Raw genomic sequence first — 11,615 nt, 5'->3', positions numbered from 1 at the left:
TTAAAACCAGGGGTTGCTATAGAAACTGGTAACCAAACTCATGAAAATCATAGTGTTGGGTACAAGCCTGTGATGTATGCGCCCTATCAAGCAGACATAAATGGTGGGTTCTACACCATGTATATCTAAACGGATATTTTAGAATATCAATCAGTTGGTGATCATCATGTTCCGCTACTAAGGTGTGTATATATAGATGGTGAGAATAACAAGATTGTTAGTATTAGATATGACAGACTGCATTACATACCAGTTAATAAATCGTCCATCACCGAGATAACCATACAAGTGAAAGACGATCAAAATCAAGATGTATGTTTCAGTTACGGGAAGGTGTGTGCTAAGCTACACTTTAGACCTGTGAAACAATTTGTTTAAAAATGGCATATTCCAACAATCACAATGCCGACCCCATGCGTTATGTGGCCTATTACCAGAATCAGGCCGGCAATGGACTCTCCGGCTATGCCGGGGGCGGGGTTATGTATGGAGCTGGTTTGGAGGGGATGTTTAGAGGACGCTTTAGAATGGCTATACCATTGCTAAAACGAGGATTTAGCATAGCCAAGCCACATCTTAAATCAGCTGCAAAAAACATACTAAGTGACGTTGTTAGCAATATATTATCACGGTCTTTTAATAACAACAGTTCTCAAGATGGATCCAGGCTCATGGTGATGGCTCACAAAAGAGCATCTAGACCACCAGGGGTGCGGAGGAGTGGCCAAACGCAGAATAAAACAAAACATACACCTAAGAAAGCGTCAGTCGTAAAACGCAAGCGCAAGGAGACAACAAAACGTGCTACATCAAAAAGACCAAAGAGCTCTGTTAAAACAATATTTTACATCATGGCTTAACTACACAACATGTCAGAAGAGTGTTTCAAAACCGAACTGGATCTGTTCACAGTGCCGTTGACTCAAACTGCTATTGAAAAAAATACTTATATAGAAGTACCACCATTATCAGCGATATCAGACTCATCACCTTTGGAGTTTTTTATCGCGGGGACTGGAGAGGATTATGTAGACCTAAACAACACATTGGTGTCTTTGCATCTCAAAATCACTAATGCTGATGGTACATATATTGCAGATGGGTCTTATTAACTATGTGGGTCTTATTAACTATGCAGTGGCAACAATATTTTCACAAGTGGATGTGTCGCTTGGAGACCGTCTTATATCACAGAGTTCTAGCACACATCCTTATCGATGCATAATAGAATGTCTTACCAGTTATGGTAAAGATGCCCTTGAAACGCTTTTCTCTGCAGGGCTCTTTTACAAAGACACGGCTGGTCATATGGATGTGGCAGACCCCGCTGGGGGTAATCGCGGTCTGACAAAGAGAGCGGCCTTTACCAACGGCAGTAATGTGGTTGAGCTACTCGCACCCGTTCACAGTGATATTTTCTTTCAAGAAAAACTGATGCTTAACGGGGTGGACATTAAAATTCGCATGACGAGAGGTAAAGATGAATTCTGCTTGATGAGGAGTGATGCTGCAGCCTATAAACTAAACATCCTGTCAGCCTCGCTATTTGTGAAAAAAGTGTCTGTATCACCAGCTGTGAGATTGGGGCATGCACAAGCACTGCCCTCAACAACTGCCAAGTACCCCATCGACAGAGTGTGCCTGAAAAACTTCTCAATTTCTGCAGGCTCATGTGTCTGCAATCAAGAAAACTTATTCTTAGGAACTCTACCAAAATCTGTTGTTCTAGTGATGACTGATAACGATGCGTTCACAGGATCCTATAATAAAAACCCATTTGCTTTTAAAAACTACGACCTAGAATTTCTGGCCATTTATCTGGATGGACAACAGTACCCAGCGAAGCCTTTTGAATATGAAAGTGGTTCTGCAGTGTGGGAATTTTACCAGTTAGAGTTAACTTCTGGAAATCATCTTAAAAATCAGGCTCTATCTATTGATAGGAAGGACTTTCTGCACGGCTATACCCTCTACACATTAAATTTCACACCAGATGAGGAGTGCAGTCAGCACATATCGCTTATCAAGTCTGGAAATATTAGACTAGAAGCTCAGTTTAGACAACCGCTACCCCGAACAATCAACTTAATAGTTTATGCCATATTCAACAGCATCATCGAAGTGTCAAATCGCTGACAGATCCTGGTTTATTACTATTAATATGTAAAAATGGACACTGTCCAGCTTACGACTATCATGGATAAGATTTCATGCAACATTCATTTTCTCGGTGTACTCCCGTGTGACTATCTACCAAAAGACCCTTAAAGAAAATTACCATCAATGGTTATAATTAACACACATCCTTCAGGACTCCAAGGTGAACACTGGTTAGCCATCTACATAAATGAGGATGGTGTAGGGTGTTTTTCGACAGCTTTGTTAATAAACCAGATTACCCCCATTTTCCGCAAATTATCAAAAACTTTCTAAACCGCAATTCTAGTGTGGTACAGCATTCGACAGTGCAAGTCCAAGATTTTTCATCAGAGACTTGTGGTCAGCATTGTGTGTTCTTTCTCTACCACCTGGCAAAGGGGTATGATTATGCTTATGTGTTGAAGCTGTATACCAATGATTTTATTAAAAATGACAAAAAGGTGTCAGCTTTTGTGAAAAAACTAAAACAATCTCATTGTAATGAAAATGTTTTCAAGTGTGTTCAATGTGTTCAGACAGGTGAAATGTTTATGTCTTATGCTTAATATTTTCAATAAAACAACTAAAGAACAGAAATTTCTTCTTTTGACTCTTATACATTATACATACAACACATTCAACAATACAGATAATAACAAGATCAAAACATGAGAACACAGAACATACAAAACTCTGAGATTAAAAACTTAGCCACTGACTCTGGTCAAGAGTGGGTGAAATGATCACATGTCCATCTGAATAATTTGAATGTGTTGAGCTGGTTTTAGTCGGTGTCGATTTGGTTTTGAAAGAGTTAATTGCATGTCTGACATAATGATTTGATACCGTTGAGTATGGTATGTTTAAAGTAGCAAAAGCCTCCAGAAACTTGTTCTATCCAACAGGTCTCTGTGCATCAGCAATCTTTTGTGGAGCCGTGACACCTTTAACTAAATCGAGCATGTGTGAACCAGGGATTGTTCTACCTTTAAACACAAACTCGCCCGACTCAGCCAAAGAAGTGACATCTTTAGTTTTAGACATTTTATCTAAAATGTAACGAACATTTTTTAAACTCCTCTGTGGAACATTCTTCAAAATGTCGTCCACAACATTATCTAAAACATCCTGGACACTTACACCGACCGTCGTGGGTGGGTCTTCTTTTTCTACGTGGTCAGGCTGTGGAAAGATTAATGTTAATGTGTTGGTTTCCCTGTCCTCTTGTCTAGCAAGTGTTAAAAATTGTTGTAAAGTATTTGTGTACAGTTTTGCCTTTTCATAATTGTCCAAATCAGATCTGTGCAAAATACTTCTTATAGTCATGTCCAAATCATTCTCCACAACCTGTTGAATAGACTCGTGGGGGGTACCAGTCTTTAGTTTATCCAATTGATGCTGTGGAACTAAAAACATCTTCTCTGCATACTCCATTCCCAAAGTTATCTAGAAGCATCCAAGCTGGAGATAAAAGGGATTGTGATGCTTAAGAGGGGCAGAAGAAATCCACCCTGTTGGTTTATCAGCCGTCTCTTTCTTTTTACCCCAATCTTCTTATCTGCAACAAATTTGATCTCGCTTTTCCTCCTTCTTAAATTCTGGTATTGCTGTGACATGAGTGGTATATTCTGTTGAGCACATTAAGAGCTACTTCACACAATGTTACAATGAGCTTGTCTCTGGCAGACTGTAAAATAACCTGTCTCTGTTTGAGTGTTGCTTTTAATAATAATTTTAAAAGAGGCATGTTTCTACAAAGTCTAGCTGACATCTTCACCGTCCAACATTTTTTCAATCATCAGGTATCCGAAAGGTTTGTTGGTTGGATCTTGATAGCATTCCATAAAAAATGTTGTGTTCCCGGGATACATTTGCCTTCCTAGTACATTGACCTGATTGGTATCTCTGGGGTTTTTAAACAACATCAGATAATTTGTGTTTAAGCTGATGGTCCAGCTGGATTTACCCTGGCAAAATAAATTGTGTACAATATAAATAGCACTAAGATTTCTGTGGTGAACATACTGTGTGAACACCTTCTCCACCTCATTGCTTCCGCTGGCCTCTTTCACCAGGTCATCAAGGATCAGTAAATTAGTTTTGTTGATGGGGAACAAATCATCATCATTCAGAGTCTGTGGTAGTCCTTCAACAAATTTAATTTTGTACATTTTCAACAATTCGTCATATAGTAGTTGCCAACAATCATAAATATACACAATATTTTCAGTTTTTTTAGAAATCAACCGTACAGCATTTTGCAACAACATTTTTACAAAATATGACTTTCCCGAGTTTGAAGGGCCACTTATCACACATGAAAATGGATGCTGTAATCTGAAATCAAAACCATCTGTGTCTCGCACACCCCTTTGTCCAAAAAGATTGTCAGAATCCATATGGGAGCGTGGTGAAATCAGGGAGCAGCACACGTTTGTTGTACAACACCTTAAACTTTTTAACAACTGACCCTGTTGTGTAGTGTGAAGTGTTTTTTATTTCTCACAATAGTGTCGGTGTATGCCAGTATATGCCGACTATTATCTTCCCCCATGACATAGTGATCAACAAGTCCAATCAGAGTGTCTAACCTAATGGCTTTTGAGTTTACAGCATTGAGAGTGATACCCTTGGCTATCATGCAGACCTTACCCTTAGCAGTGCGGTAGCTGTATGTTTTCAGGCCCCCTGATCAAAACTCTACAATGTCATCCCCATCCCCATCCTCATCAGTCAGATTACCGAGGTAAGGCCCCAATGGAGGCTCCCAGGTGCCGTCTCTAGAAGTAAAGATGATGCTGTCTGTGTCACTGTACAACAGCCTATCCCCCAATTTATCCATTAGTTCATACAGTTCTAGACGTGCATGTGGAGTTGTAAACGCACCAAGAAAGACATTAATGTCACGGGTCTGACCACCTTTCCCATCCGCGTAACACCACTGAATTAGTGCAACAGTGTCTGACATGAACGAGAACTGTTTGATGTCATAATCATTGTAGAATATTTTTATCAAGTTGAATATAAATTAATCAAGTATAATCAATGTAAATATAGCCATTTTATTCTACAATTATTTTTCACTTAGTGTATATATATTCTACACTTAGTGTGTGTGTAGAGAAGCCTGTGCAGGAAAGGAATGTGCTCACATATAGTAAACTGCTATCATGACTGCTGAGAAAATATATGTTGAGGTTCCTCCACAGGTCTCCTGTCCACTTCTTAAAATAAACAGATTGGAGTCAAAGAATAGGAATGGTGACATGTATGGAATGTATTGGCCACGCCTTGGTAGGTGATATGTATATAAGCAGGTGCAAACCATTTTGTAGGAGTTGTTGTGATGGGAACAACTTGGCTTTTTTATCTCTGATAATAAAGTCTATCTTCTGGCATCAAAACCCCAAGACTTCAAGAGTGATGTTTCACAGAAGTGGCAGAATCCACTTCATATTGGCGACGAGGATGGGATTGGAAGGAGCAGAAGGGTGAAAAATCACAGCGGGCAGACTAGACAGGCAACACAAAAGCAGGTGACCACCAAAGGGGTTAGCATTTCTTCGTATAATTAATTTGTGTTGCTTGCCAGAGTTTGCCCGTGGTGGTAAGGACACTCAAAAAGCTTCTCCAAATTTAAAGAACATAAAGGGTTTTGATTCCAGAAGATATAATTGCATGCAATGATCTGTTTTTCTATTAAGAGGCCTAGATGAATAACAATAGTTGCGTAGATAAAGTTTAAGGAAGCCCTAGGCAAGAGCCCTGTGGGAAATGCTCTGTTGTGTTGAGGAAGTGAATTACAGAGGTCAGGGTAGGCAAGAAGCCTAATGCTGCGTTCCATTTGTCTCGGAAGTCGGAGCTCCGAGTTATTTTCCAAGTTCCGAGACTGGAACCGACAAATGGAACGCCCCCCAATGTCGGAATTCCTACTCGGAAAGTCGGACGAACTCAGAGGACCCCGAGTTCAGAAAGCAAGTTGGCTACGATGAGCATCGACTGTAGTATGCTGTGGGTTTAAAGTTTTTAAACCTTTTGTCTTTTTTGTGTCCAATTTAGTAAGTTGTATACAAAATACTGTATTACCGTTGCCTATAGGCATGTTGCTATGATCCTGTTATGCGTGAATTACCACGTAATGTGTTGTTTATAAACTGGTACAGCTAAAATTGGCTAGGTTGCTGCTGCTAACAACAACAATGGTCAGTGTTGCTACAACAACACTGCCTAACGTTACAAACTGTAAAACCATTTACACATAACACAGTTTGGCAAATTTATATTGCAAATATACGTTTGTACTTCCATAGGGCATTGCCCTTTGTTTACACCGCTGGTTCGATTAAAACGTGGTTAACATGTTTTGATACAATCAGATGTGCGGAAACATTAACATACCTTTTCCGCTTTCTGTCATCTTCCTCGAGGTCTCTTAGGTGAAGTGCATACTTATGTTGTAGCTCTCTGTACTCCAAAAGAGCTAGTGCAACAATTACTTTCCTGGAGTTGTCCATCTTTTTTTCCGACTTGTTGTGTTGTGTGTAAAAGGAACGCATCCATCTTGGATTTCTTGTTTTTTTTAACGGATATGACGTCGATCCGAGTCCCAAGCTCCGACTTCCAAGACAAATGGAATGCAGCATAATAAATATGCTTTTCGTCGTGTTGAGGAAGTGAATCGGCGAGAAGGGCTGTTTGGTAGGTCACCTAAGAGAGGTGGTAGAATAATTGCATTTTAGAATTTTATAGTATTTTTTGAGAGCTCTGTGTTTATAAAGGCCTTGTGTTTATAAAAAGTGTGAATGTCTCTGTGTCTGTGAGAGTGTTTGTGTCTGTGTTTGAAAGTGTGTGAAGTGTGACTGAAGTACAATTGCGTATGGAAGTGTATGACTGAGTACAAGTATGAGCCCAGTAGAGGGACTGGAATGTATGATGCGTCCTTAAAATAAAAGGAACACAGAGTGTATGTAATATGAGCCCTAAAAATAAAATACAAAATTAAAGGGATACAATGAATGGAGTAAATGTTGCCTAATAAAGAAGGTTTGTCTTTTATATGTTGAATGTATGTTGGGAATGAAAGCCTGTCTCTTGTGAAAATTTGTAAAGGAATTTCCTTTGTTAACACAGAGAAAACTAAAAATGTTCCGAGATATTGACTTTGTAGGTTGTTTGGCCATTCTTCAAATTGTAGAATTTGTGATCCAGATAGAGAGACTCAACCTTTGCTGTGTAACTAATGAGGAGTATATATGCAATTTACAGCAAAGAAAATCTATTAAGGCCTATTTTCAACCTTCCATCAATATATGAGGCAGAAGAGATCTGATGATTAGAGGCAAAGAGGGCACTTAAAAATTATTCTGGTTGTATAGTGGAGTTAAAACCAATGATAAATATATATATATATATATATATATATATATATATATATATATATATATATATATATATATATAAGAGTAAATATAATACAGTATAAATTGACAATAGGAAAAAGAATAAAAATGGTGAGACAACACTGCTGTAAAACAAAATGTGCATGAAAGCAAAAAGTTAAGCTGGCTGGACTAAATTTAGTCTTGGGCTGTTCTTTTCATGCCATGAAGGAAGCCTGAAGGAAAATTAACTATACTTAGAAAGAGCAGCTGTTGTTGGACATGTGCCAGATCATAACTCCTAAACTAGACTGTAGCATAGAAATTGACTTGACTTCATACAGATAATTTATACATAAAAGTGGTATAACTATGCTTAAAGTTCACATCACAGTATCAAGTAAGAATATTGAAATTATAAAGAACTATAAAGTGATTGAATTCCATTTGGGAAATCACATTATCTGGACAAACAATAAAGCTTTGAGTCCAGTATATTGCATTAAACTAAAGTCAACTAAGTAATTGGATTTCAAACAAAGGTTGTATTTAAGATAAGTGTTATTATAGTACATAAGGTATAATTATGGCAAACACTCCAGTGGAAATACTAAAATCTAGAAATCCACTGTGTGAATAATTGATTGATAAAATCTCAAAGAAATGAGAAAGCGAAATAAATAAATAATAAAGGGACTTGTATGAACGTTGTGTATTGAAGAGTGAAGGTGAAACAAATTAGAAAAAAATTTCAATATATTGGCTTTGCAGATTATTGTAGTAAAAAATAAATTAAAATAGTAAGATAATACATTTATTCTCTACATTTAATGATTAATCTAAATGAATGATGATAAAATAATTTTTCATTCTTTATACGCCAAGTAAAAATAACAGTGAAAGAAATAAAGACTCAGCTTATCTAAGAAAAAGCTGCTGTTATTGTTGTTTGACACTATTTGGATACAGAGTGATCCTAAAAGTAAACTGACAACATATAGGAAAATTTGTACATGTATATGGTATAATAATTATTACAATTAAAGTGCATGTTATAGGAGAGGATATGGGAAATTGGTTTATAAATACATAAAAATAACTGAATATCTTTTGGAAGATCATGTTATTAGAACAAATAAATGATTTTAAAAATGTATACATTGATATATTTTTCCTAATTAGGATTAAAATATCCATTGTGTAGAGAACTTATAGATAAGCTCTCAAGCAAATGGCAAAAAAGAACCAAGATATGATGACAAAATAGCCTAAGGAAGGGACATTTGATGTAGCGTTGTGCGAGGAAATGGAAACTTTGATAAAAAATGATAAAACTAAAGATAAGAGTAAAAAATAAAAAGAGAGAAACAAAAAGGGCAAGTAAGAAGAGAACAAGAGGAGATTGAAGCAGAAGTGCAAGTAATAGAAACACAAATAAATAGGAACATTAGAGAAACAGAAAAATTAATACAAGACACAGATAAGTTGGTGAGAAATAGAAGTAGACTGTTGGATAGAAGGAGAGAGAAAGTGAAGAGGAGTCACTGTTCAAAAAGGAAAGAGAAAATTCTCTGAAAAAATATAAGGTGGGCCCCGGGAAGAGAAAATGCTACAAACTAAAAACAAAAGTGCAACCATACAAATCATCATCCTGTTAATTTGTTAGGGAGAGATGCATTATGTAAATTGGGAACATTTTTGGGAATTGCAATAATGCTAGGAGGGCTATCGTTTTGTTGTGTACTTCCTTCATGGAGGTCATTTGTTATCAAAGCCATGGTTAAGCAAATGGAAATGCTAAGATGTCAAGAAAATGGGAAAGAGAAATTAAAAAGAAAGGTGAAACTGACGAATAAGAAAATTATATTTTGTAACTTGAGTATGAAAAGTAAACCTTAAATGTGAAAACTTCACATTCATGTGTCTGTTTTATGTTCTGTCTGGTCCAGTTTATGAGAGAATAACATTTTTAACAATATTAAATTAAACACTATACAGTCTTGATATCTAAATGTAAGAACCCATGATTATTTGTTTTGTTCTTGATTTTCTATGTGTTTAAAAATGTCTGAAGAACAAATTTACATGTGAGTTGCAACTTTATCGGTGTAAACTTGATCAACCAACTAAACTAAGATAGGTAGAGTCTATTATTTTTGTTAGGGACTGTCTGATGGAGAGACTGAGACAGATGTTGGTAGTGCCCGGAATAAACAAAGACCTATGACCTCTTACTCTGTAAGGATGGCGCCAAGAATAGTCTACAGAACCTTGTATCTCTTAGTGTCTCCACTCAGACAGGGGCGCCCCCAATTTAGAAAAGAGAGATAGCAGATTCTTTTAGTTAAAATTAGATATTTCTTTTATTTTCTTGTTTTATACACACAGTGTAGCATTGGTTGATTATGGGTACACTGAGAAGCTGCCTTTGAGACTAAAATTAAAGGAAAGAAAATTAAGAATGATTTGGATCATTTCATGTTCTCTGCAATTCCAATTTGCTGAAGTTGTGCTCTTAATACTTGTTTTCTAATCTTTATGTGTGGCACCCTTGCCAATATTGTGATGCTTTTTCCTTGGGTTTGTTCTGTGACCAATCATGCCAGATAAAATGGAAAATAAAGTCCAAACCTACAATAAGGAGGAGGAACTAAGCACACATTGTAAACAGTTTTGCTCAGATGCTCTGATATTTAACAAAATAATTATTTTTTTCCTTTTGGACATGCATAAAATAATGTTATTCGTGCTAGAAGTTCTGATTTGAAGATTTAAGAAATATCTGTGACGTATTTGTAAAAATTTATTGATAAATGCTAAGGAAAAATTGGTCATGGGTAGCAAGTGAAACCCATGGAGAAACGTTAAGATTAAACTGAACATCGTAAATTCCTCAACTATGAATGTTAATAACTTCATATACATGCGTCTATTCTGATAGTGTCTTTGATACTAAGTATGTTTTACCCATTCTGTTGTCATCATTATGTGTATGTTGTTTCATTAACTCATTCTGGAACCAGTCTCTCACCACTGCAGATGGCTGGGCCAGATGATTTATTGAAGTTATTAATACTGCAGGAGGAAGTCCGAAGGAAAAAAGACTGAAAATGATGTGGGCTATTATCTGATTGGCCCTCCCGCTCTCATGATTGCTGATAATCAATACTGATTTGACATTTCAAATGTGGATTCAAATTTCTCTGGATAAGTTGATTTCAGTCTTATACTTCCAGATTGCCATCCATGGGTTCAAGACCCATGTCTAAATTGTTCTGAGAGTCTAAATTTAAATCCAGCATCTAACAGCTGATCCATTGATTTAAAGAGTAAATATTACAAACTTGATGGCAAAGTTAGAGTTACCTATGTTACCCCCCAAATTTTCCAGAGAGTACCCTCACTTTAAAGAAAACGGGTAGTGGGTGCTACAAAGAGTTGATTAAGTGTCTTTTTCTAGTAAACTATTTCTATTTTGAGATGAATCCATGAAATTATCACTTTAGAGGCATACAGTTTCTGCACAATGATGTTTGTCTCTACTATTTAACTGAATAATTTGTCAGGAAATGCTGAGAAGTATAAGAGAATAATAAATGAAAAATCTTATTGTTAAATGATGATAAACATTAGGATATAAAAAATAAGAGTCATGTGAAATTAGAAGGATGTAGTGTATTTTACTGAGCAATTATTTCAAAACACAAGAAAAGAGATTTATTGTGCCTCATTACTACTTTATTTTGTTTAAAATTTTTAATTACTTTTCTGTTTGTTTAAAAAGGTGATTTGTGTTGCTTCATTAGATAGAATGAAAGTTCCTTCTCCTGAGACAGAGTAAGAAAAGGGAGAAAGTAATCATAAGAGAGTTAATTGACTTAAAAAAAAACAAAAAACAAAGAGAGAGGATTATATTAGTAATAAGATGACAGAACTACAAGATAGGTGTTGTATAATTATCACTGTTTTCACTGTTGAAGAATAATTAAAATTATTATGAGATTCTAAAATGAAAAAGAAGGAATAGCTGTAATGAGAATAGAAACAGTGTGAAGGAGTGGAATGTCCCCCTACAAATTCCTTCCCCACCCTCTCTCT

Source organism: Myxocyprinus asiaticus, chromosome 5 (assembly GCF_019703515.2).
Source record: "Myxocyprinus asiaticus isolate MX2 ecotype Aquarium Trade chromosome 5, UBuf_Myxa_2, whole genome shotgun sequence".
NCBI classification, from domain to species: domain Eukaryota; kingdom Metazoa; phylum Chordata; class Actinopteri; order Cypriniformes; family Catostomidae; genus Myxocyprinus; species Myxocyprinus asiaticus.
This window is presented reverse-complemented; position numbering follows the sequence as displayed.